At 43.7% G+C, this 25,321-nt stretch overlaps 1 long non-coding RNA gene across 2 annotated transcripts in view; it reads right to left on the bottom strand.

Moving 5' to 3' along the window:
- The window catches only part of LOC133926728 (uncharacterized), a 54,873-nt gene that overhangs the window by 2,677 nt on the left and 26,875 nt on the right, over positions 1 to 25,321 (bottom strand). The gene's annotated exons all lie outside the window — the stretch shown is intronic.

Here is a 25,321-nt window from a genome sequence, read left to right as displayed (position 1 = left end):
GCTATAGGTCAAGATGTCATCGAAATAAACCACCACAAATTTACCAATGAAAGCACGTAGAACCTCATTCATCAATCTCATAAACGTGCTAGGTGCATTAGTTAAACCAAAAGGCATCACTAACCACTCATATAAACCAAACTTTGTTTTAAAACCAGTTTTCGATTCATCTCCCAATTTCATTCTTATTTGGTGGTAACCACTACGCAAGTCAACCTTTATGAACACAATAGTACCACTTAACTCATCAAGCATGTCATCTAGCCTAGGGATAGGATGATGATATCTTATGGTAATGTTATTAATGGCTCTACAATCAACACACATGCGTCAACTACCGTCTTTTTTTGAACCAAAAGAACAGGCATAACATAAGGACTAAGGCTTTCTCGTACATACCCACGGTCCAAAAGGTCTTGGACTTGCCGCTGAATTTACTAGTCTCCTCCGGATTGGTCCTATATGCTACACGGTTTGGCAAAGTTGCTCCCAGGATCAAATCAATTTGGTGCTCGATTCCTCTCAAAGGTGGCAGCCTCGGGGGTATCTCGGTTGGAAACACATCCTTATACTCCTGTAAAAGGTTAGTGACAGCAGAAGGCAAAGAGGAAGGTATATCATCAAGTGAAAATAAAGCCTCTTTACATACCAAAGCGTAGCAAGGAACATCATTGTTAACAATTTGAGCAAGGTCTGATTTTGTAACAAGCATAACACCACATTTTAATTTAATGCCTGTGGAACTAGAAGAAGATGTTGGTTGCTCTTTCTTTGGTGGAAAAACATGTTTAGCTACTTTCTGATTTTCAGATTGTAAATCTTGCTCTCTCTTCGCATTTTCAGCTATCGCTTTATCACATTGCACAATCTCACTCGGTGTTAAAGGAAGCAAGATTATTTTCTTTCCTTTGTGCATAAGTGTGTATTTATTACTTCTATCATGGTGTGTAGCATTAGTATCAAACTCCCAAGGACGGCCTAACAAAAGGGAACATTCTTGCATAGGCACGACATCACAATCTGCATAATCATTGTAGGAACCAATGGAAAAATGAACACGAACAGTGTGTGTTACCTTCGCCTTACCACTGTTGTTGAGCCATTGAATGTGATATGGACAAGGGTGTGCGCGAGTGGCCAAGCCAAGCTTCTTGATAAAATCTAAACTCACCAAGTTATTGCAACTCCCACCATCAATTATAACTCAAACACGGTAGTCCTTGACAATGAAAAACATCTGAAATAAATTATGGCATTGCAGCTACTCTGCTTACTCTATTTGAGCACTCAAAACCCGTTGTACAACAAATGTTCTATTTTTGTAGTCCTCAGTGGCAACGGCACCTAAAATCTCATCACCATCGCTATCGGTCTCATGATCACCTGCAAGATTAGCTTGAAGCAAAAATTCATCCTCAACATCACTAGTATTGATGTACCCACCGTCATCAGTTGCAACGTAAGCGCGTTGACTAGGGCAATCCTTCATGACATGGCCCATGCTCTTGCAACGGTGGAACACAATATTCACTAAACTACTCGTGGAGCCAGTTGAAGGAGTGGTCTTCGTCGCTGGTTGCTGCACAGAAACATATTTGCTCACCTCGGTTGTATGTGGTGCTGGTGGTGACGGTGTTGCTGTACACGCCCTATTATCGGAGGGGGCAGCAAACCGTGCTGGAGCGAACGAGGCTGATTGAGCTTAGCACGATTGCTATATGGAGGAAAACGAACTCCCAATGTTCCACGACTTTGGCTCACGTCCCTGCAATTCTTTCTCTGCCAACATAGCAAGATGGAACAACCTATCCATAGTATTATAATCTCTATAATCAACCAAGTCCTGAATTTCACGTTGTAACCCCGAATAAAAACGAATCATTGTATCCTCATCATTTTCTTGTATACCACATCGAAGGACAACAATGTGTAGTTCATTATAGTATTCATTACAGATCGACTACCTTGATTGAAGCGCTGCAATTTCTTTTTTAAATCTCATTTGTACTCATGCTTTAATCTCTCCCAAGTAGTAGATTCTAATCCAGCATTTACCAACCCATTCCACCAAATAATTGCATAATTAGTGAACTCACTAGTGGCTTGTCTAACTCTATGTATGTCAGGAACCATGTGAGAATTAAACTTCTGTTCAACCGTCATTTCCCAATCTAAATAAGCATCAGCATCATATGAACCATCAAAAGAGGGTATCTTAAACTTGACCTTAGCGTAGTGATCATCATTACGTCGAACATTACCTCCCATGCGGTGGTTACGGTTGTTGTTATTGTTGTTTGGCCAGCGCTGAAGTTGTGCCCTCCAATTTGTCCCACAAAAACACCAGCATCATCATCATGTCCAGCATTAGGATCATCATTGTCAGAAGCATCTTCTTCCTATGGATCCCGCAGCTCAATGTCGTTCACCCGTGTGACTAGATTAGCAATGCTTGCTGTCATGTCGTTCATCCTTGTGACAATGTCGTTCAATGTTTGATTCTGTCTTGCCATCATGTCGTTCAACGCTTGATTCTGTTGCTAAATGAGGGTGTTAAGTTCTCCCTTGGAGACACAGTCTTTGAAATCCGTCGGATCATCTGCCATGGTTAGTAGAAAGCAAAGGACAAAACAAAATTATCCCTATCACTATTAGGCAGTGGAATCACACACACTCAAGTGTCTTACAAGTGTTCTTACCAATGCAGCAGGTGGAACAATCGGCGGCTGCTTCTTGATAACTTGTCGAGTGAGGGTATGATTGCAAGAGAGGACCTGTTCTGATCAAGAGAAAGTGTAGCTTGGCACGGAACAATATGGTACCAAGGAGTAGCAAAAATCGTAATCAGATTAGCAAAGCTAAATAAATGTCCAAAGTAGTTATCGTTGCTGGTCCCTAGTGTATCCCTAGACCTAGCACAACAAGGTGAAAGAAAGGACCAAGCATAAAGAACACAGTGTGCTACCACAATCTGATTGCCTTTAATATTTTTGATTTTTACCACAATATTTTTTCTCTATTTTTTTTGCACACTTTCTTTTCCAGATGTTGTAGCACACACTTATAAAGGGCCTAAAAAGGATAGGCACAAAATTTTGAAGCAAGCAAAGCCAAAACAGATCACAAAGCGGTAGACAGTAGGATGTGAAAAACGGGTGTTGAAACTTCTGGGCCCTGAAAGAGGGTCTAAGCAGTCGAATTTGGGGGTCAAACAGGGCAACAAGTCAAATAAGAGTTGGTTTTTTCACGTCGGGCTTGAAATTAGCTTTCCAACAGTGTATAGAACGTCCAAATCCGAGTTCGTAGGCAAAAGTTATGCCCGATTTAGTGAACACTGCTCAAACTAGGATTTCTGCACACTTATTTTCTTCTGTCGGTTTGGGCAAAGCTTCCCTATCAACCGAACACAGGACACGGCTAAGTAACTCTACTTAGCGATGTAAACACACCTAGGGCAAAGGTTCCCTGGGATATGGATGATAACAGCAGCGAAAAATTAGGACAAAGCTTCCCTACTCAATCGGTAAGCCCACGAAATTAGGGCAAGCAAGCAATCTGATCACCAGATGAAAAAGGAGGGCTGCAGTGGCAAGGCGAGTGATACAAGACAGCTTGTGACCTATCTAGGGCTAGCGTGGCGAGAATTAACACAAGGCGGTTCGCGAGGGAAAATCGAGTGATGTAATGGCTCAACTTGTTGGTGGGGGTGGGGTGGTGGGAGAGCGGCGCGACAAATAGCACTGGCGTTGAACTAAGACCAAGAACACTACTCTAGACCAGCAACAAGACTCAGCCACGATGGACACAAACTAAACAACGCGACACCAAAAACGAAACTGCAAGGCCCAAAGGGTTGTAGGACAGCGGACAAGGGAAATATTTTTGGCTTTTTGTAGACTCTAGGTGATGAAAATAGAACTAATCTAAGGGGAAAACGAAATTACCTAGTGGGCAACCTAAAAATCTGATACCAGTTGATAAGAGGATTAGGCCTAATCTTCTGTTAGGTAATGGTAAGTTGATTGGTGGAGATTCGATGTTGATGATCCAAGGCTTCCGATCAGGACAGAACGCAACTCTTGCAATTACTACACCACTGCTCTGTTGGTTATCAACCGCGCGCGGCACGATTGACCTCACCAAGAAGACTAATTCCTGCAAGCGAATCAAGAACACATGCAAGAACATGGAAGAACAGAATCTGAAATTTCAAATACGGTTAAGCTCACGAGTTGGGGTTTCACAAACCGAACGACGGCAAAACTGTTCATGACAGATTAATCTAAGTAAAACCCAAAAAGTCTATGACGATGGCTGCTAGATATATGAAGAGGGGCGTGCTAGGGTTTTGGACAACCAGGGGGCGTCCACAACTTGGTCTTAGACCCGAACACATTTACAAGGCCCGATATGACCCAAAATTGTGACATAGCACATTGTTTTGACGACACAAAATAATCCACCGTGAATCTGGAGCTGGGACCAGTACCAAAACAAAGCTATCGTCCTTAGCTTTCCAACTCATCAAAGAACACCTTATTTGGATTCCATATGAAGTAGTTATGGCCGTTTTAGTGCGGCGCTGTCTGCTGAATCCGAACTGAGTTTCGACTCTGACTTGAAGTTGGCTTGAGCCCCGTCCGACTTGGCTGTTCCATAGGTGCTTCTCCCATATTCCTAAGCATCAAAATTTCAAAAAAATTGAGTAGCATCTCATCCTTATAATTAGTAGTATGGATAGCGAGTAACGAATTTACCTCATGAGTTAAACGACATGCACGAGCCCATGTAATCGGTCCTTGTAATGGATCAATCACCGGAGGATCACTTGTAGCGCATGTATCTAAATGAGTGATGTCCTCATCACCTCTAGTCAACGTAGTCGGAGTTGACAGAGGTGAAGTCATCATGTCCAAAGTGAAGTAGTCACGACCGAAGCCCATCTGGTTGACGTTGTCAGAGTCAATGGAGGCGAAGTCATTGCGGCCCAAGAAAAGTAGTCGCGGCCGAAGCCCCTATGGTCAACATAGTCATAGTCAATGGATGCGAAGTCATCGACCGGGCCAAAGTGGACGTGGCCGAAGGCCCCTCTAGTCGAAGTAGATGGGGGCGAAGCTATCGAGGACTCCATCCGGAGTCTCATCAACGCTGTTGAAGCCAAAGGTGAGGGCGACTCACTCTGAGTTGATGCCGATGACGAAGGTGATGATGAGTCGATATTGAAGGTGCCAACATGGCCGAAGTAGTAGCCATTGTCGACGAAGGTGGTCATCAATGCACCGTGTACGAAAGGATCTTTGGCTTCTTGGAATGCAAAGGGTCGTGTCTTCAGGACTTGTTGTGCGATGTTCGAGTGGAGCGTTGCCTTTACCTGAAGTTGAGCGGAATCTCGGTCCTCTTTGTTGGGCCTTCTCCTACCTTTTAAGTCGATTAGTGCGCTGTCTTTTCCTAAGGACCAGTGACACTTCGACTTCCTGTCATGTAGGATAATAGGTGCTTCACACCCCTTTCTAGAGATGAAATACACATTATAATCAATGTATCTTCGGTATGTGGACATGAAGAATAAATACTTAAATGCATTAATGTAATCCTAAGGTCTCTTTTGCCTTCGGTGCGGGGGCAAGCACTCTTAGCCCCCGTCTTTTGTAAGTTGAGAGGTGCACTGCATTTGTTTAAGGTCAAGCAACACTTTGGCTTTTTATTCCCGAAGGTCTCTTTTGCCTTCGGTGCGGAGGCAGGCACCCTTAGCCCCCATCTTTTGTTTTAAGTCGAGAGGTGCGTTGCCTTTGTTTATGGTCAAGCAGCACTTCGGTTTTTTGTTCCTGAAGGTCTGTTTTGCCATTGGTGCGGGGGTAGGCACTCTTAGCCCCCATCTTTTATTTTAAGTCGAGAGGTGCGTTGCCTTTGTTTATGGTCAAGCAGCACTTCGGTTTTTTGTTCCTAAAGGTCTCTTTTGCCTTTGGTGCGGGGACAAGCACTCTTAGCCCTCGTCTTTTGTGCATGTGTTAAATAGATGCACGAAAAGTACAATCAAAGAGTAAATGCTTTGGCATAATGATAAATGTAGCAGCGAAGGATAAAACCTTCGGTATATGAGGGATAAGCCCCATCCTGTGAACATTAAAAATTCTTGTATAAGAGCAATAAGAGCTTTCTCATGTGAAGGTTAAAACTTGTGTATGAGGAATTAATATTCCCTCCAGCAAAGGGTAAGAACTTGCACTTCATCTTAGAATCTTTCGTTGCCGTGAAGGTGCGTTGCCTCTTATTGAGGTCAACTGTCACTTACAATTTTTTCGAAGGCGATGCCTCGGTTTTGAGGTCGATTGGTGCTTCATCTTTTCATTGCCGTGAAGGTGTGTTGCCTCTTATTGAGGTCAACCGTTACTTCATCTTACAGTTTTTGTGAAGGCGATGCCTCAGTTTGGAGGTCGATTCACGCTTCATCTTTTCATTGCCGCGAAGGCACGTTGCCTCTCATTGAGGTCAACCTTCACTTTGTCTTACAATTTTTGCGAAGGCGATGCCTCAGTTTGGAGGTCGATTGACGCTTCGTCTTTTCATTGCTGTGAAGGCGCGTTGCCTCTCATTGAGGTCAACAGTCACTTCGTTTTACAGTTCTTACGAGGGCAAGTGTTATCCCTCGTATTGTGCACCGTGCATTTAGTGTTTCAACATAACAATATAGATAGAAGCAAAGGATTGTCAACAAATGATTGTCAGTTCATCCTGTGAAGACTATAGATTCCTGCAAGTGATATGTGTTATGATTTACAAGCGAAGATTAAAACTTGTATATGAGGAATAAATATTCCCTCAAGTGAAGGGTAAGAACCTTCAAATGCTCCGATGCATTTATGTCATGCAATGCACAGAAGATAAATACTTCATCATTTATGGAAAAAACGTATACGCTTTGGCGCAAATGTAATGAGAGCACGCGAAATATAAAGGCTTCAACACACGAGCGAAGGGTAAAATTTTTTATGCATATGTAATGCCAGCGCATGAAGAACACTTGCTTTGCACACGAGGAGGGTAAGAATAGTTGCTTCGATGCACATGAGGAATGCAAGTGTATAGAAAATAAGTACTTCGATAATCGTGCGAAGGATAAATGCTTCGATACATATGCAAGTGTTTGAAAAAGTAAACATACACGGAGAATAAATATCTTAATGCACTTATGCAATACAAATCATGCGAAGCGTATGCATTCCTGAGTGATGATGCTATGCACATATATGAAAAGAATGCGCTTCATCGCAAATGAGTAATGAAGATATAGACGCGTGCGAAGCGTATATATACGCGGAGTATGCATTCATGCAAATGCACAAAAAATAAACACTTCAGCACATAAATGTGATGTATGAAGCATATTTCTCGCCATATGAAAAATACAACACATATTGTGAGATCATGCGATGAAAAATTGGTTTGATTGATGAAACTAGCAGAGCAAAGTGATTTAACATAATGACATTTGGTTGATGTTCATGAGTTGCTAAGATATGCTTGGATAGCATAGATGGTTTGATGCGTTATCATTAGTTGGGTATGCTTATGTTAGCGTGTTGGTTTTGCTTGGAGTTTGCGTGGTGTTGTGTGAATAGATCTTGAGTCAAGTCGGGAAGGACTTGTGCTCATACACGATTGTTGTTTAATTCATGTGCAGGTGTTGCTCGAAGGCAAACGTGGTTGATGACGGATCGACGAAGTAAGTTCAGGAAGGAACTAAGGTTCGGCGACTAGGTTCAAGAGGAACTGAGGTCGTGGTGATCGAGGATGTCATGCGGGACATTTGAGCTGAGAAAACAATGCATATGGAGACAAGGCTTCGTGATGGACACAGGAGGTGATTTGATCATGAGAGGATGTGAATTAGCAAGGCATGAGGGAGTCGTGTGGTGACTGGACTTGAGACAAGAATTAGTGTCGAAGACGGACTCTCAGTTGGTTACGTATATGCATGTGTGCATGGGAAATGTCCATGCATGATTACGTAAGAGTAGTTGGCTAATTAGATTAATTAGCAGAAGTTGTTTGTCCTCTTGTGATTAGAAGAGGATAGAGACCAGATTGAATACGATAGGGAGTTGTAGTTCGATTCAGTTATGTTTGTGCATGTGGCTACCCTATAAGTAGAGAGGTCTGTTGTATTGGGTAGAGCACAACAAAGCACAGAATAGGGCAGCACAACGCAGCAGAGATAGAGAAACTGGAGAAAGAGTTGTTTTCGGATTTCATGAAAATACTTGTTGGATGCTTTGGAGAGGAACCTTTTAAACTCGTCTATGCAATGAAAATCAAGTTTCGTAAGTTGATAAGTTGCTTATTCAGAATTTTCTCTATGTTCTATATTCTGCATGTTTGGCTTTGGTTTTCAATTAATCACGTGCTTTTATAAAGTTTTATCTTAGTTTAATCCATCCAAAATCTTGCTAGAATATCTAGTGTTTGATCTGAGAATTTTGAGTGGATTTGATTTGTTCTCGAGTAGCTTTTTGTCAACTTGACTAAGTTTTGATCTACTCGATACTAGTTGACATAGTCTAATTCGACCAGTAATAAATTTTGATCCACATAGCCGATTTACTCGATACTTGTTGAGTTAGTTTATTTTTTTTGAATCTAGTTTCTATTGACCAAATTTGAGAGCAATCCGACCAGCAGATCTTTCTGTACATCATTTTTACTAGAGTGTGTACATTCTGTTTCGAGAGGAATATGGGTGAGCTAATCTTTGAATTTGGCTTCTACAATCATTCACCCCCTTCTGATTGGGTATTTTGCGCATATTCGGTCCTACAATTGGTATCAGAGTCTTAATCCTTTCTAATTGATTTTAATCGGTAATTAGAAATATGGCTTCAGATAGGTATTCCATAAAACCTTGTATTTTCAATGGAGTTGATTTTCAATTCTGGAAGGCGAAGATGGAGGCCTATATTCAAGCACAGGGCTTTGCAATCTGGGAGAAGGTCTACAAGCCATATGTGGTCCCTGAGAATAATGAAGTGACGGCACAAAACAAGTCTCATGTCGAAGCGAACAGCAAAGCAAGGAACTTGATTATCCAAGGCTTGGGTAGGAGCGACTTTGATCGAGTAATACATCCAAATCGGCGTACGAGGTATGGAAAGCACTCTCTGATTATCATGAAGGTTCAAATACTATTAAAGAGGTACGTCAAGATTTATGTAAGAAAGATTACATGCATTTTGGGATGAAGCCTGGTGAGTCACTAGATGATTTGTTTGCTCAGTTTAATAAAATTCTTAGTAAGTTGCATGCTATTAATATTACATATATTGATACTAAGAATGCACATCAATTACTAGGAGCTTTAGATATGTCAGTGTGGGAGATGAAAGTTGCATCTATTAGAGATTCTACTGTCATGAGTTCACTTACATTAGATGTACTTTATTCTAAGTTGAAAACTCATCAGCTAGATGTTTTTGCTAGGAAGAATGTTGATAAATCAATTGCTTTGGTCTCTGAACCCAGCATGTCTCATACTGAATCTTCTTCTTCAAGTTTCTCATTATCTTCTAAATCTTCACTAACTGATGATCAGCTTAAGTTGATTCCTAAAGAAGATTTAGCACTACTTTCTACTCGGTTCTCTAAAGCATTGCGGAATGTGCATATGAGGAAGAGGGGAAGTGGTGGACCTCAAAGATGCTATGAATGACGTGATCTCAACGATATTCGTTCCAATTGTTCTAAGCTTGCAGATAAAGCATCAAAATAGGAAAAGGAGAAAAAGAAGCGATCGTTCAACAACAAGAAGAAAAAGAGCTTTCTCAACCGCAAGGTTGTGCATCGAGTTCGTTCAGCACTCGAACTAGTCAACTTGAGTGATGTTAATTTAGAGAGCAGCGAGGATGACACAACATCTAAGAGCAAGACATTGCGTGATTTGACTGGTTTGTGTCTCATGGCAAGCAACAAAGAAAGCTCAACCGAGGATGAACTTGATAGCGATAGTAACGAGGTATTACCTACTTATGATGATCTATCTAATGCTGTTGTTCGTCTTGGTATACTCTTAGAGAAACGTAACAAGAAAATTAAGAAACATGATGTTTTAATTGAATCACTTAATTCCAAAATTGCAAGACATAAGACTTCAATTCCTGATGATGATGCTAGCAAGTCATATGACTTAATTTATTCTGAGCTCACTTCTCTTAGAGATGTTCATACTTCTACCCTTGAAAAACTTAGAGAAGAAATTAAGAAAAATGAGAAACTTGTTGTGTTAAATTGCAAACATGTTAAAAATGCAAGTTGTTAAACGTGTGATTTGCATGATTCAATTTCCTATTCTAATTGCTAATTTTTTAATTGAAGTTGCATGATGCTAATACTAGAGTTTCTCAAATAGCTAATGACATGATTACTCATGAGGTTCTTTCATGCTCTAACTGTCGTAAACAAAAGAAACCCATGAGTGTTGCTTGTGATAAGTGTCCAGCTCTTTCTAAACAGGTTGATTACTTGAAAGGAACTTTAGAACGTCTTTCTAAGGGAAAGAAAAATCTGAACCTGATTTTAGATTCATCTAAGTCAAGTACATGTAAACAAGGCTTAGGTTTTGATCCTTATGCTCGTTCAAGACAAATCCACCCACTATTGTTAGAACTCTTGGATGTGCAAATTTGAAACTCTTAGTGAATATGAACCTAAGAAGGTTGTTTTTAAGTCTGCTGGATTTTTATCCTCTACAATGAATGCAATGCTTCTTCTTCAATGTCCATACATCGGGTTAAGTACACTTGCACTCATTGTGGTAGAGATGGACATTTAGTAGATTTTTGTTTTAGACTAGCTAAACAACAAAAGAAAGAAAAGTCTAAGGCTAGGTCTAATTTGTGAAAGGCACGTTTTATCCCTTGTGAGGTTGTGGCACCTCATTTTGTGCCTCAGGTGAAATAGTCATCACCTTTTACAACTCGTGTAACTCGAGTTGAACCTACTCGAGCTTCTCAAGTCAAGTCTACTCGGGCTACTTGTGTTGTTAGTCGAGTGACTCAGTACTGGATTCCTAAAAGCTTTATTACTAACCCAGTACTAAGGCCTCAACATTTTCTGTTTTCTTGTAGGCTTCTCGAGCGAGGAAGGAGAACATTTGCCTAGTTGATTCCAGAGTCTCATGCCACATGCCCGGTGGTAAAAATTGGTTCTCCTCCCTTGTACGTGCATCTTGTGCTGAAAGTGTTACTTTTGGAGATGCTTCTTCTACATCAGTTGTTGCAAAAGGTACAGTACAGGTAAATGATAAGTTTATGTTCAAGAATGTTGCTTTAGTCAAGAACTTGAAATTTACTTGCTTTCTGTCTCACAAATGATTGATGAAGACCTTGATGTGTGCTTTATGAAAAATGAATGTAAAGCATTAAATGCTTCAGGTGATCTGGTTTTTAGAATCTCACGTTTTGAAAGAGTTTTTAAGGCTGATTTTAATGCATCACCTTCTTCTAAGCTTAGATGTCTTGTTGCTATTATTTCTAAAGATTTATTCTTTTGGCTTTGTAGACTTGGTCATGTTGGTATAGATCATCTTACTTGAGTTAGTGGTTTATATCTTATTCGTGGCTTGCCTAAGCTTAAGGGTGATAGCGAGTTAGTTTGCTCTTCTTGTAGACATGGTAAAATGCATTCAGGTTCACATCCACTTATTACCATGGTTATGACAAATGCACCCAGTCAACTTTTACACCTTGATACTGTTGGTCCTTCTAGAGTACAATCTTTTGGAGGTAGATGGTATGTGCTTGTTATTGTTGATGACTACTCTAGATATTCTTGTGTTTACTTTATGGTATCTAACGATGAAGCTTTTGGTTATTTTAGAAGTTTAGTTCTTAGATTGTCTGTTGATCTCCCAGGATCTTTGAGTGCGATTAGAAGTGATAATGGAACATAATTTAAGAATTCTTCTTTTGATCACTTTTGTGCTGAGAAAGGTATTGAACATCAATTTTCATCACCTAGGTTTCGTCAACAAAAATGTGTAGTTGAAAGAAAGAATAGAACTCTAGCCGAGATGGCTAGGATCATGTTAGATGAATTTTCTACTCCTAGAAAATTTTGGGTTCAAACTATATCTACTGCTTATTATGTTTCAAACCGTGTTTTCTTGGGATCTAAATTGGGTAAAACTTCATATGAGCTGTGGTTTGGACATAGACCTAGTTTATCTCACTTTTGAGTTTTTGGCTGCAAGTGCTTTGTGTTGAAATCTGGAAATTTGGATAAGTTTGAGTCCAGATCAATAGATGGTATTTTTCTTGGATATCCTACTCATACTCATGATTATCGAGTGTTTGTTTTGGAGACTAACAAAATTATTGAAACCTGTGAGGTTACTTTTGATGAGACTAGTCCTAGAATTGATCAAGTGATGCAGGTATAGGTACACATATTCAGGGGGAGCTCGAGACCATTATTGTGGATGATGATGAGGTCAATGTGGATGAGATTTTAATTCCAATGATACAATCAGCTGTAGATCCCTTGACACCTTTGATCACTTCAATTACAGTTGGACATCCTCAAGCTACTACATCATCTTTGCGTACTGAAGGAGAAGAAGAGATTGCTTCTCGAGTGACAGCTCCTTTGCACATTCAGCGGAGTGACCCACCTGATCAGATGATTAGAGATTTGCATGAGTGAGTCACACGGTCCAGGTTTATTGATTCTAATTCTCATGCTCATTCAGCTTTTGTTACTTCTTTTGAACCTAAAGATGTTTCACATGCATTAACTGACGAATCTTAGATCAATGCCATGCATAAGGAACTTGAAAATTTTGAACGCAACGAAGTATGGAAGTTGTCGCACCTCCTCCAGATCATACACTTACCGGTACTAAATGGGTTTTCAAAAATAAACAAAATGAGGATGGTGTTGTTGTTAGAAACAAAGCTAGACTTGTAACTCAAGGTTTTACACAGGTAGAATGGCTAGATTTTGAGGAAACTTTTGCTCCGGTTGCTAGACTAGAAGCCATTAGAATTCTTTTAGCTTTTGCTGCATCTAAAGGCTTTAGATTATATCAAATGGATGTCAAGAACGCTTTTCTGAATGACTACATAAATGACGAGATTTATGTCAAGCAACCACCCGGTTTTTAAAATCCTAAATATCCAGATTATGTATACAAGTTGTCGAAAGCTTTGTATAGTTTAAAACAAGCCCCTAGAGCGTGGTATGATAGGCTTAAAACCTTCTTGCTTGAAAAGGGTTTTGAAATGGGAAAAATAGACAAGACGTTGTTTGTGCTCAAGTATGGTAATGATCAACTATTTGTTCAGATTAATGTATATGATATCATCTTTGGTTGTTCTTCTCATGCTTTGGTGTCCCAGTTTTCAGAAACGATGAGTAGGGAATTTGAGATGAGTATGATGGGTGAACTAACATACTTTTTGGGGGCTTCAAGTCAAACAAACCAAAGAAGGTACTTTTGTTCATCAAAGTAAGTATATACGAGACCTGCTACGACGTTTTGAGATGGAAAATAGCAAGCCGATCATAACACCTATTGGAGCAACAATGACACTTAATCCTGATGAAGATGGTGAGCCAGTTGATCAAAAAGAATATTGAAGTATGATTGGATCACTTTTGTATCTCACTGCTTCAAGGCCAGACATACAATTTGATGTATGCTTGTGTGCACTATTTCAAGCTCCTCCACGTGCTTCACATCGACAAGCTATCAAACGAATTCTAAGGTATCTTCATGGAACTCAAGATTTTGGCATTTGGCTTTCTGCTTCTTCATCTATTAACTTAAGAGCTTTTTCTATTACTAATTTTGGAGGTTGTAGAATTGATAGGAAAAGTACATCTGGTACATGTCATTTCTTGGGTAATTCTCTTGTTGCATGGTCATCTAGGAAACAGTCCTCTGTTGCATGATCTACTGGTGAATCTGAATATGTAGCTGCTGCTAGTTGTTGTTCACGAACTCTTTGGATAGTTGCTACACTTAAAGATTATGGGGTTAATTTAGAGAGTGTTCCACTTTTCGGTGATAACACTAGTGCTATAAGTATTGCTAAAAATCCTGTGCAACATTCTTGGACTAAACACATTGATATTAGATTTTATTTTCTTAGAGACAATGTTGAAAAAGGAACTTCTCGATGTGAATACTGGACACCAATTGGTAGACATTTTCACAAAACCTTTGGATTCTTCTTGGTTTATTTTTCTTCGAGGAGAACTTGGTGTTATTCATCCTATAGGATTGTTTTGATGAGGAGTTCTTATATCTTTGGAACTTGTCGAAGTTTATAAAAATAAGAAAACAATGAAATATGATGAGTATCATATCTGATACGTATGTGACTTTTGAAGCCAGTGTGTCTGCTACATAGGAGTTTTTGCACTTTCATATCTATATGTGTAACTGTGTAGTTTTTGTCATGACTTTTTAAATCGAATGACAACTTGAATTAAATCTTATCATGGTTAAATTCTCTTGATTACTTTTATCTTTGATAAAAAAAAATGCTATATGTGAAAGAATCAAAGAAATGAAAAGTGTTGAATAAAAGTTGATAGATAAAAGATCAAGGAAGTACGCACTGTCGCACTTCTTTTTTTCGAGATTGCTTATCATTGCACTTTGATATGAACTTGGAAGAAGTCATGTATGACCAAAATCATTGTCTTAAGTTTCTAATTGTCTTTTTGACATAGGATTGGCATGGTTGGATAGAATAAGGCTAATGGTGTATATAATTCCTTGCAAAAGAATATGAGAAGTTCTTGACATCAAAATTGGTATCTTGTTATATCTTTTTAAATCAAAATAATGACATACTTTTGATATTCATGTTTTTGATAGCATATAAATTGAGGATCCGTGTGCTTGAGAGCGTGAGACCGTGCCTTGTATATTAATCATTAATTATACTTGATAAGTTGTGCTCACACTATATTTTTACATGTGTAGACAGGTTGGTGCAAGTATTCTTGATAGTGTGGCTTGATCGAGTATTTGTTATATATGTGGATGAATTCTGATGCTCATTGAAATCATTGAAACAACAAGATTTGATTCTCTCTTATTGGGTTAGTTTCGTATTTGATTCTAGTTTCTGCTGACCAAATTTGAGAGCAATCTGACTAGCAGATCTTTCTGTGCATCGTTTTTACTATAGTGTGTACATTTTGTTTCGAGTCGAATATCGAGTATAAATCGAGTTTCAATTTGGGTGAGCTAATCTTTGAATTTGGCTGCAATCATTCACCCCCTATGATTGGGTATTTTGCGCATATTTGATCCTACAATTGGTATCAGAGCTTTAATCCTTTCTAATTGATCTTAATCGGTAATTTGAAACATGACTTCAGATAGGTATTCCACAAAACCTTGTGTTTTCAATGGAGTTGATTTTCAGTTCTGGAAGGCGAAGATGGAGGCCTATATTCAAGCACGGGGCTTTGCAATCTGAGAAAAGGTCTACAAGCCATTTGTGGTCCCAGAGAATAATGAAGTGACGACACTGAACATGTCTCATGTTGAGGCGAACAGCAAGGCAAGGAACCTCATTATCCAATGCTTGGGAAGGAGCAACTTTGATGGAGTTGAATGCCACCCTGCCGCAGTGCAGATAAGGGCTCGATTCCTGGCTAGGGCGCGTTCCTTTTGCGGATTTAGCATAAAGATAATGGTGGGAAGGGGCGTGTGGACTTACCTAGACCACACCCCTCGCTAGGAAAAGAAGGTGGACTACGCCCTTTCGCCAACCGAAGGCCTCGCTGCGCCAGCCTGAAGGCAGGCTCACGTCGCGCATCGAAGTCCGGGCCTCCATTTGAAGTCCTGTCGGATGGGCCTTATCGGCCGAAGGCCTACACCGTCAGCTGAAGACCAACTGAGCCTCGCCAGCCGCGAGCACGATGTGAAGGCCTGCCCAAAGCCCATTCAACGTGCAGCACATGTGATAGTTGTGAAGCTCGCTGTTCCGAAGGCTCGCGCCCGTCTCGCGAAGGCCTGATCCGAAGGATTGGTGCGGTGGAATGGGTATGGTTGTCCGAAGGCCAGGTAGTTCGAATGCCCAGTCGAAAGGATAACGCCCACCTATTCGAAGGCCCACCTATTCAAAGGCCAACGACCACTAGCCCAAAGGCCCAGTGGGCCGAAGGCCTGGTACGAAGGCTAACGCCCAATGGTCCGAAGGGCTGGTTGTCTAAAGGCCCACGTGCGGCTGGGCTGCGGGAGCAGAGCAAAGCCTAGCAGATCCAAAGGCTTAAGGCTTGGTCCCAAGGCCTTCTCACTCTTTGGAATCGGATCGCCATGGACGGTGCCAACTGTTGGAACTCTTTCCAGCTACAGTGCTGAAGGGGTTCATTCCAGGCAAAGAGAGAGAGTGGAGGTGGGAGGAATCAACCCCTACCCTTGACCCCTTGGGTCCTTTATATAGGTGAAGGGGGAGGTGAAACTTCCTCTCCACCCCTTGGTGGGGTACAAATATTACAAAGAGGCCCTTGGGCCTTTACGTGGACTACTTTGCTACGTGGGATCCTTTGTAGGCTTGGGCCTTTCCCCCAATAGTACCCTTTCACTATCGGTCATCATATTGAGCCGGCAATGAAAGCCTTCCCCTATAAATTGGCTCAACGCTTGCACCCTCTAACACTTAGAAAAAATTTCCCCTTCACTGTGCCCTCCGCCGAAACACCTCCTGACACCGAGGAGCCCACGCCGAAGGACCACGAGCCCGCACCAACGAGCCTGAGCCCACTATCCTTGTCCTCCTCGACGCCATCGTCCTCCTCCCTGGAACCATCGTTGTCCTCTTTCCTGGCACCATTCCCATCCTCCACGAAGTTACCTACCTCTACTGCTGCCTTGTCCCCCAGGCCACCTTCCTCCACGCGGTCGTCTCCATCGCTATCATCTCCAAGCTCCAATACATCATCGTGGTGAGTAATCCACTATCTGTCATCTCCCTCCACCTCCCAGACAGTGTTTGTGGACTGCGAAGTGATAGGTACTGTGAGGTTAATGGCTGATTTGGTAATTGAGTTCTGGTTTCACTACTGGGTGGTTTAGTCAATTGAAATTGAGCCGAGTGAGCTCAGTTCTAGTGTTCAGAACTTTGGTGCTCAGGCAATCGATTGGTGGAGGTACTGTATTGGTGGAGGTGCTTATTAACTCTATTGATTTTGCCTTTAGCCGAATTACACTATGAGTATTTCTGTTTTCTCCTCCCTTTCATTTCTGCTCTCTGGACAGCTTGGTGATATGCTCTGTGATGATCAAATGGAACACTAAGGTTGGGCTAGATGTCTAGGTGCAATTGGTGTTAAATATGTTTATTCTTTATTGTTGGATCGGCATAGATTGTCCTAAAAGTAGTGGTCCATTCTATGCTTATCGCTGGTAGTCTGTACATTGCCAGTTAGGCTCAATTCTTGGACTAGGAGCTGCTATATTTATTGATTCAATTAATCTTGTTTTGAGTGAATTTTGGAAGAGCAGGTTAACCTTTGGTACTATTCTAATATTTTTCTACTCGGGTAGTGTTTGTTTCTCAAAGAGTAATGCTCTCCCTGACAGATTTTATGTCTAGCAGCATTGTCCAGGAAGAAAGCTCAATTTCAAAGAACAATTTTTTTTAGTTTTACATCTAGTTGTGATCTTAGCTTCTAGCCTAGCTTATGATGTGTCAAAAGGACAATTAGGGAGCAGGATATCGTAGTCCTAGGGCCAAATATTATATTTATCTCAAAGCAATTTTATTCAATCATGTATATGTTGTTCAGTTTATTATCATGCTTGAAGGGAGGTGGTTTTGCTTCTGTACTTATGGCACTAACGTGTATGTACATGTTCAGTGTATATGAACTACTTTGTTTCTTGATTTTTATATTCGGATGGTCCTCAAGCATATTTTGCAATCGCAAATGATGAAAGAAGATAACTATTTACCATACATATGACTGCAAAGCCCGACTGGGATGGTTATTACACATGCACCTTGTGCGTCTTTTCACTATCCCAGTTGAGCTTGTAGTCATATATAATTATCTCCATAATTTGATGCGGATCAATCAAATAATAGACTCTTTGTTGGATAGTGGTTGCATATGATGCTAGTGATTGATTTTTATTTTTGTTTGTTGCTTTTCTTCTTACACCCTAATGTATAGATACTAATGTTATGCTTATTTTAGTTTTGATTAATGCACTGTCATGATGAGTTTGTGTGAAAAGCACTACGCAATATATTATTTTTGCATATTCTCTGAAATTAAGGACTGGTATGACATGGTATGTTGTCCATCATGGGTTAGATATGAACACAAGTGTTGGAGCAAGAGATCGTCTTGCGCTAACAAGTACGGTGGGAGTTTCTTCTAAGGAGGAGACTCAAGCTTGGAGACGAAGTTTATGAGGAAGGGACACCGAAAATGTATTGATAGTCGAAAAGAATGCTCTAGGGGGAGTATCACTATGTATCTTTGTGTTTGTGTGTATTTGCAGCCCCCCAGATGACCATGGCCCCACATTTATAGTGTTGTACGTAGCTTGGTGTACAAGGTATCATCATGTACAAATATCTAGGACCTGGCCAAATTACATGGCTTTATCTTGGATAACTACTTTTAACCCTACATAGAAGATAAATATCAACCATAGCAACTATTGTGGTACAAGCAACCCTGGGGGTTGAGCCGGTCGCCAATTGTGGCCTGGCACCGTACTAATAGGGGTGTCATGATGACCTCTATTGCACTAGAGTGTTAGGATAAGCATCACTTACACCGGCATTAATTTCCCATCACTTCATGTTAGGATGGCGTCCACTAGCCTTGGTACGGAATGCCTATCACATCCTTGCAGGGGAAGGATGACCATCGTTCCCTATTTGGCAGATCTTTCTTGGGCCTGATGACTCACCCCGTAGCCTTTAGGAAGCCTGCCCAAGCTCCGGAGGCTGGGGCTATGGGAGGCATAGCTCCAGGACGTTGAGGCTTCCCTGAAGACCGAAGGTCCGAAAGCGGCCTTCGGGGGCTTAGGTCCATAGGCATAGCCTAGCTGAGCCAAGGGGTTGTCGGGGGTCCTTAACAATGACCCCTAATAGTAGCCCATCGCGAGGGCGACTAGCGGAGTGGTTGGGCCCACAATTCTTTCAAAGCCAGGCCTCCGGCAGTCCCTGGTTTCGCTGCTGATGGCTTATGGCCCATAGTATTGCTTGGCTTGCCTTGAAAGATTCTATCCTCTTGATTGAACCGACCGTTCGGTGATGCTGGTGACAAGGGGCATTGAATGTGCCCTGTGAAAAAGGCATGATTATGCCTAGTTAGGTGGATGTGGGATGCGTGGCATCTTGTTTGTTGGGGGCTCGTGGGGGGGTGGTTCTGTTCCCCCATGACCGTAGCCTGGCAAGCGAAGGGACAAGGTGTGCATTTGTTTCCTTAGGGGAAGTAATATCTCCCTTATCTTTATAAGGAGATGGATTATTCCAAGCGGCGATCTCGCTTTGCGCATCGTTCTTATCTGCCTTTGCTCCAACCATTCCAGTCTTTGTGCGAGCACCCATCGATCGCTGTTCTTCCCTCTTTCTTGCAATCCTCATGGCTAGCTCAAGTGCACCAAGTGGAAAACTCAGGCGGTGAGCGATTCCGCCGATGCGACGGGGCGATGGGCCTTCAAATGGTGTTGATTCCTCCGCTGTCACTGGGGCCGCCGCTAGGAGTGGAGCTCCGCTGTGCCAGCAGGACGCATCCCTAGCAAACCACCGTGCTGGGTGTATCTACCATTGGCGATGAGGAGCTTGACCAGATGGTTAGGGAGGGGAAGATTCCCTTTACATCCGTCGCCCGATCTTCGCTGGAAGAGGAGGTTTCAAAATGGGAGCACGTGAAGGCTGAGGTGCGGAAGGCTACCGAAGATCTCCAGGAGGAGACAGAGTTTGCTGATGCGGTCAACGCAGCTCGTGTGTCAACCGAATGTGAAAGTACGACCTTTTGGACTGCGGTGGTTGAGGCACAATGAGAGCTGGAGGAGGCACAAGCATCGGAAGCGGTACTACATTCGGAGTGCCACCAGCTAGCTGCACGTGCATCGGAGGTTGCCCGGATCACCTCCGATACTATGAGCAGGCTTAGGGCTAGGTGTCCGCCACTACCCTCTAACTCAGAGGTGTCGATTATGCTGCTCTTCTGGCTTCGGTCTGCTACGAGGGTGATGGTTAAAACTGCGGAGACTGCACGAGGTCCAGTGCACGCATCGTCGTGGTGCTCCAACTGACCCTGCTATACCAAGCGGGGGTTGGCCCATTCGAAGCATTGGAGCAACAAGTGCCAGACTCTATGATCGAGGGCTTCTATCTTGAGGCACCTCTGGTGGAGATTCGTGCGGCTCTGGATAAATTCCCCCAGAATTTGTGGGTGAGGCATGGCCGGAACATGATGCTGCACTACATGGCAGGTCAGGTGACTCCAGGCACCACGGGGCTCCTTGCCCAAGTTCTTCATTGGGAGTTTGGGTCCTTCATCAAGAGCCTGTAGGTGGACCGCCCTCTAGAGGTTCTTTGCTTCAAGTCATTATTCCGCGGGAGCAGTCTCCGCACGTGGATGCTCCGCAAAAATTGCCTTCGGAGGTGTAACTCTACGCAAGCTGTTGTTTTTGCTTTTCTTTCCTTTCCGAAAGGGGTTAGAGTCTTAGTATGTTGACTACCCTCTTCTACTTCATGTATTTAGACTTTTCCTTGCCAAATGGAGCCATGTCTATATCCTTGTGCTTTTTCCTGTGTTTTTCTGGAATAATCATGCCTTGAGGCTAACTGGAGTCCGATCTATGCATATGGGTCTAGCGACCTGAGGCCAAAGGGGACCTTGCACGTGCCCAGGGCGGTGCCTCTGTGGAGGGATCAAGTGCGTCTGGAGCATTTGGGGCCACCCCATCTGACTGGCGGTGGAGTGGCTTCATCATGCCCTGTGATTCCGAAGGGTGTGTGGATCCGAAGGTGGACGCCGATATCTTGGTCAAGGTCAAGACGGAGGACCCCCCTGTGTCTACTCTGATGTGTATTTTGTTGAAAAGGATGATTGGTGTACAGCCCGGACAGCTCAGGAGGTGCCCACGCTTCCTTCAACGTTTTGTCCTCCCCCAGGATTCTAACGGAAGGGTGTCTTTGGAAATCCTTGAGCCTATTCTGACTGGAGTGAAGGTGGAGGAGGTACAGGCTGCGGAGTCCCTGCCGGAGGAGGTGGAAGAGGAAGAGCTGCATTTTTTGGCCTTCTAATTGTATCTCTTCCCAGTGGAACCTTCGTCTTCCCAAGCTCGGGGGGGCTCTATCTTTGGCAGTAGGTCTTTGCATGGAGGGGATTTGCATCGACCCTATGTGTGCCATTACCGGGGTCAATCCTCTAGATCCCGCGGTACTTCTGGGACACGTGGTGGCCAAGTGCCCTCCACATCCTGTAGTACTTCATGGAGGTGCAACAGGATAGCAAGTTTGCTAGGCTTAGATTCAATGTATAGTGACTAGCCAAATACAAACTTTTGTATGTCACGTATGAATAAACTTGCGTTATGTTAACTTTGTTTTTTGGTGTTATAATTTTGTCGCATCAATGCTTTACCTGTGCCCCTTATCCTAGCCTCTTCATATTATGCGGCTGTTAGCAGCCGCGGGGTGCGAGATCTAAGGGATACTGAGTTGTGTTAGGTCAGAGCAGGGTAAAGCAACTAGTTTACTAACATTTCAATGCGTGACGCCTCTGTAGTACGGAGGCTATGCCTTCATGATACCGGTGAGGTCAGATGATTTTGGCACGAAGACTTTTAGTCTTCAAGATGCTGGAGGATCATGACTTTGTTATTAATCCTTTTTGGCATGAAGGCTAGGCCTTCAAGAGGCCGTGGAGGTTATCCCTCCACCACGTAGATTAGCCAGGCCTTAAACATGATGGAGGGTCTATGCCTGTCCGGTACGGAGGAAATGCCATCAAGATGCTGGAGCGGTCTTTGCCTCTCCACTACGTAGGTCAGCGAGGCCTTCAAGATAGCGAAGGGATATACTTCTCTAGCACGGAGGCATTGCCTTCAAGATGCTGCAAGGTTTTACTTCTCTGGCATGGAGGCACTGCCTTCAAGATGCTTGAGGGATTTACTTCTCCAGCACAGAGGCACTACCTTCAAGATGCCGAAGGGATTTACTTCTCCAGCATGGAGGCACTGCCTTCAAGATGCCGGACGGTTTATGTAGGCTTTGTGTGAGGTTGTTGTGAGGTACTTTTTTTGGGAGGTAACACCTATAGGTTAGGTGGCTATTTCCAGTGTACATAAACCTACGGCTTTTATTGTCTTGGACCTTTAGAGAGGACTGAGCCTAGGGTTCCCTACACATAGTATTTGCGGAGGATCTCTGCATTCCAACTGTGTTCAAGGGGGTCCCTTCTGTATCGGCCAGACAGTAGGAGTTGGGCCTGTTAGACTCGAGGACCAGGTATGGGCCTTCCCATTTGTTGCACAGTTTTCAAAGAGCCAGGGCATGTCGAAGAACCAGGTCCTCGGGTTTGAAGCTTCGTGGTGCAGCCTTAGGATTGTACCAGGCCTTGGTTTTTGCGATGTAGCAATCAAGATTCTGGATGGCATGGAGTCACGTGCCTTTGGTGAGATCGAGGTAGAGCTCTCTCTCTCCGGTAGTTTGCGGCAGTTGCACCCTGAGCGAGCATCCTTTGACCTCAGTGGGGTCATAGCTTCACCATATAGGAGGCGGAAGGGGGTGAACCCGGTGGCTCGCGTGACCGTGGTGAGGAGGGACCACAATACCTTGGGAAGCTCTTCGAACCATAGGCCTTGGGCTAGGCCGGTGAGTTGGATTTAAGCCAGAGAGAATGTTGTCGTTGGCCCGTTTGACGGCCCCGTTGGACTGAGGATGGGGAATGGAATCAAAGCATAATTTGATGTCGTGGTCATCGCAAAATTGTCTGAAAGGTCCGTAGTCGAATTGTGCTCCATTGTCGACTGTGAGCTGCCATGGGACGCTGAAGTGGCAGATTATGTTCTTCCAGAAGAATTTCTGGACATTCTTCGATGTGATCACTATGAGGGGCTCAGCCTCGACCCATTTGGAGAAGTATTCCAATGCTACCACCGTGTACTGAAGGTTGCATTTGGCACAGGGGAATGGTCCGATGAGATCCATGCCCTAACAAGCTAGGGGCCAGATGGGAGCGATCGGTTATAGGGGTGCTAAGGGTCGGTGGCTTTGGCGTCCCATCCATTGGCATCCTTGGCATGTGCGGATGAGGTCTTCAATATCGGACATGATTGTAGGCAGTGCCGCCCGTGGCGAAATGCCTTGCCGGCTAGAGTGTGAGGCGCCAAATGATTGCCGCAGAGGCCTTCATGTAACTCCCGGAGGAGGTTGGCCCCCTCTTCCCTGGTAATGCAGCGGAGGAGGGGAGCGCAAACACCTAAATTGTAAAGGGCGCCATCTATGAGACGGTAGCCCCTAGCGTGATGCTCAATGCCACAGAGCGCAATTGGGTCTTCCGGCTATTATGTTCCATTCAGGAAGGATAAGAGGGGAGATATCTAGTTATGGTTTCAATGGGGAGAATGGTGGCGGCTGTCTTTTTAAGTGCTTTAGCAGCCGGCTGGTGTAGGATCTCAAGGAAGGCGCCCAACGGTAGGTCCTTGCCTGTGGCAGCAGCTTTTGCCAGGGCATCTGCCTTTCCATTGTCCGTTCGTGGTATGCTCTGGATTGATATGCCGCGGAAATATGCTTCGGCCTTGCGGATGGCTTTGAGGTATCTTGCCATGTCCGGATGCCAAACTTAGAAGCTCTTGTCGACGTGACAAGTTATGATTTGAGAGTTGGTCCGGATGATGACTCTGGCTGCTCCTAAGGCTCAGACCAAGCGGGAAGGGGTAAGATGTTGCGAAACATGTCACCAAGCCAGTAAGAGATTGGGACAGTGATGTTGTGGGCAAGGAAGTAGTACCAGAGCTTGCACGAGGCCATCAGGAGGGCATATGCTATCTTTTCGAGCTCGCTGTAGCATGTCTTGGCCCTGGCTAAGGCCTCCGATACATAGTATATGACCCTTTGAGCAGAGTTACTGTCACTTTTCTCCTCAAAAACCAGGGCAGCGCTGGCAGCAGAGGCAGAGACAGACAAGTATAAGAGTGGCCCTTCGCCGGGGAGGGGCATCGTGAGTGTCTCAAGGCAGGAAATGTGGGCCTTGGGGGCATTGAATGCAACATGGCACTTCGGAGTCCAGCTAAATGGTTTGGAGCCCCTTAGCATTTTGAAGAAGGGAAGGTTATGCTTAGCCGATTTGGCGAGAAAGTGGCTAAGGGCTACGAGGCGGTCGGCCAAGCGCTATACTTCTTTGGATTGGTGGGAGGTGACATCTCTACGATGGCATGAATCTTGCTAGCGTTGTCCTCAATGCCTCTTTGGGGATGAGATATCCCAACATCTTTTCGGTTTTAGTGCCGAATACGCACTTCTCCAGGTTGAGCCGTACGCCTGCAGCCCGAAGACTATCTAGTGTTTCTTGTAGGTCGGCGACATGGTTGGTTGCAAGCCAGATTTTTACCACAATATCATCCACGTAGGCTTCGACGTTGCAGCCTAGTTGTTTCTCTAGTACCTTGTGTACCAGGCGGGAGAAGGTGGCCCCATCATTCTGAAGATTGAAGGGCATCCAGACGTAATAGTATACCCCGAAGGGGGTAATGAATCTGATCTTGCTCTCATCCTCTATTGCCATCCACACTTGATGGTACCCAGAGTAGGCATCTAGGAAGCTTAGCAACTCGTAGCTGGCAATGGAGTCCACTAGCTAGTCAATGCAAGGAAGGGGGTACGAATCCCGAGAGCATACTTTTTTAGTGATGTGAAATCGATGCACATATGCCACTTCGTGTTGTGTTTCTTGACCAGGACGGTGTTGGAGAGCCAATTGAAGTGAATGACCTATCAGATAACACTGGCTTTTTGTAGCTTATTGACCTCCTCCTTTGCAACCTCTGCCCACTCTAGGGAGAGCTTATGAAGCCCCTGGTGTACAGGCTTGGCCTTTGGATGGACCTTGCAGGATGGCCAGAAGCTGGGCTTCCCGCTCAGAGGTAAGGTCCGCCCCTATTTGCAAGGTACGGTCGGGTTGGTCTGGATGTATAGGGACATGCTTTATGTCCCCCTCCAATTGTGGCCTCAGAGGGCCACGGTGCCCAGGATGCGCCGAAGGAGGGTCCTCGAAGCCCTCTTGGGTTATGGCATGGATGTGGCAGCTAGGGAGCGGAGCAGGGTGCCCGTAC

Source organism: Phragmites australis, chromosome 8 (genome assembly GCF_958298935.1).
Source record: "Phragmites australis chromosome 8, lpPhrAust1.1, whole genome shotgun sequence".
NCBI classification, from domain to species: domain Eukaryota; kingdom Viridiplantae; phylum Streptophyta; class Magnoliopsida; order Poales; family Poaceae; genus Phragmites; species Phragmites australis.
The sequence above is the reverse complement of the archived record's forward strand: the minus strand, read 5'-3'. Positions and strand labels throughout refer to the sequence as shown.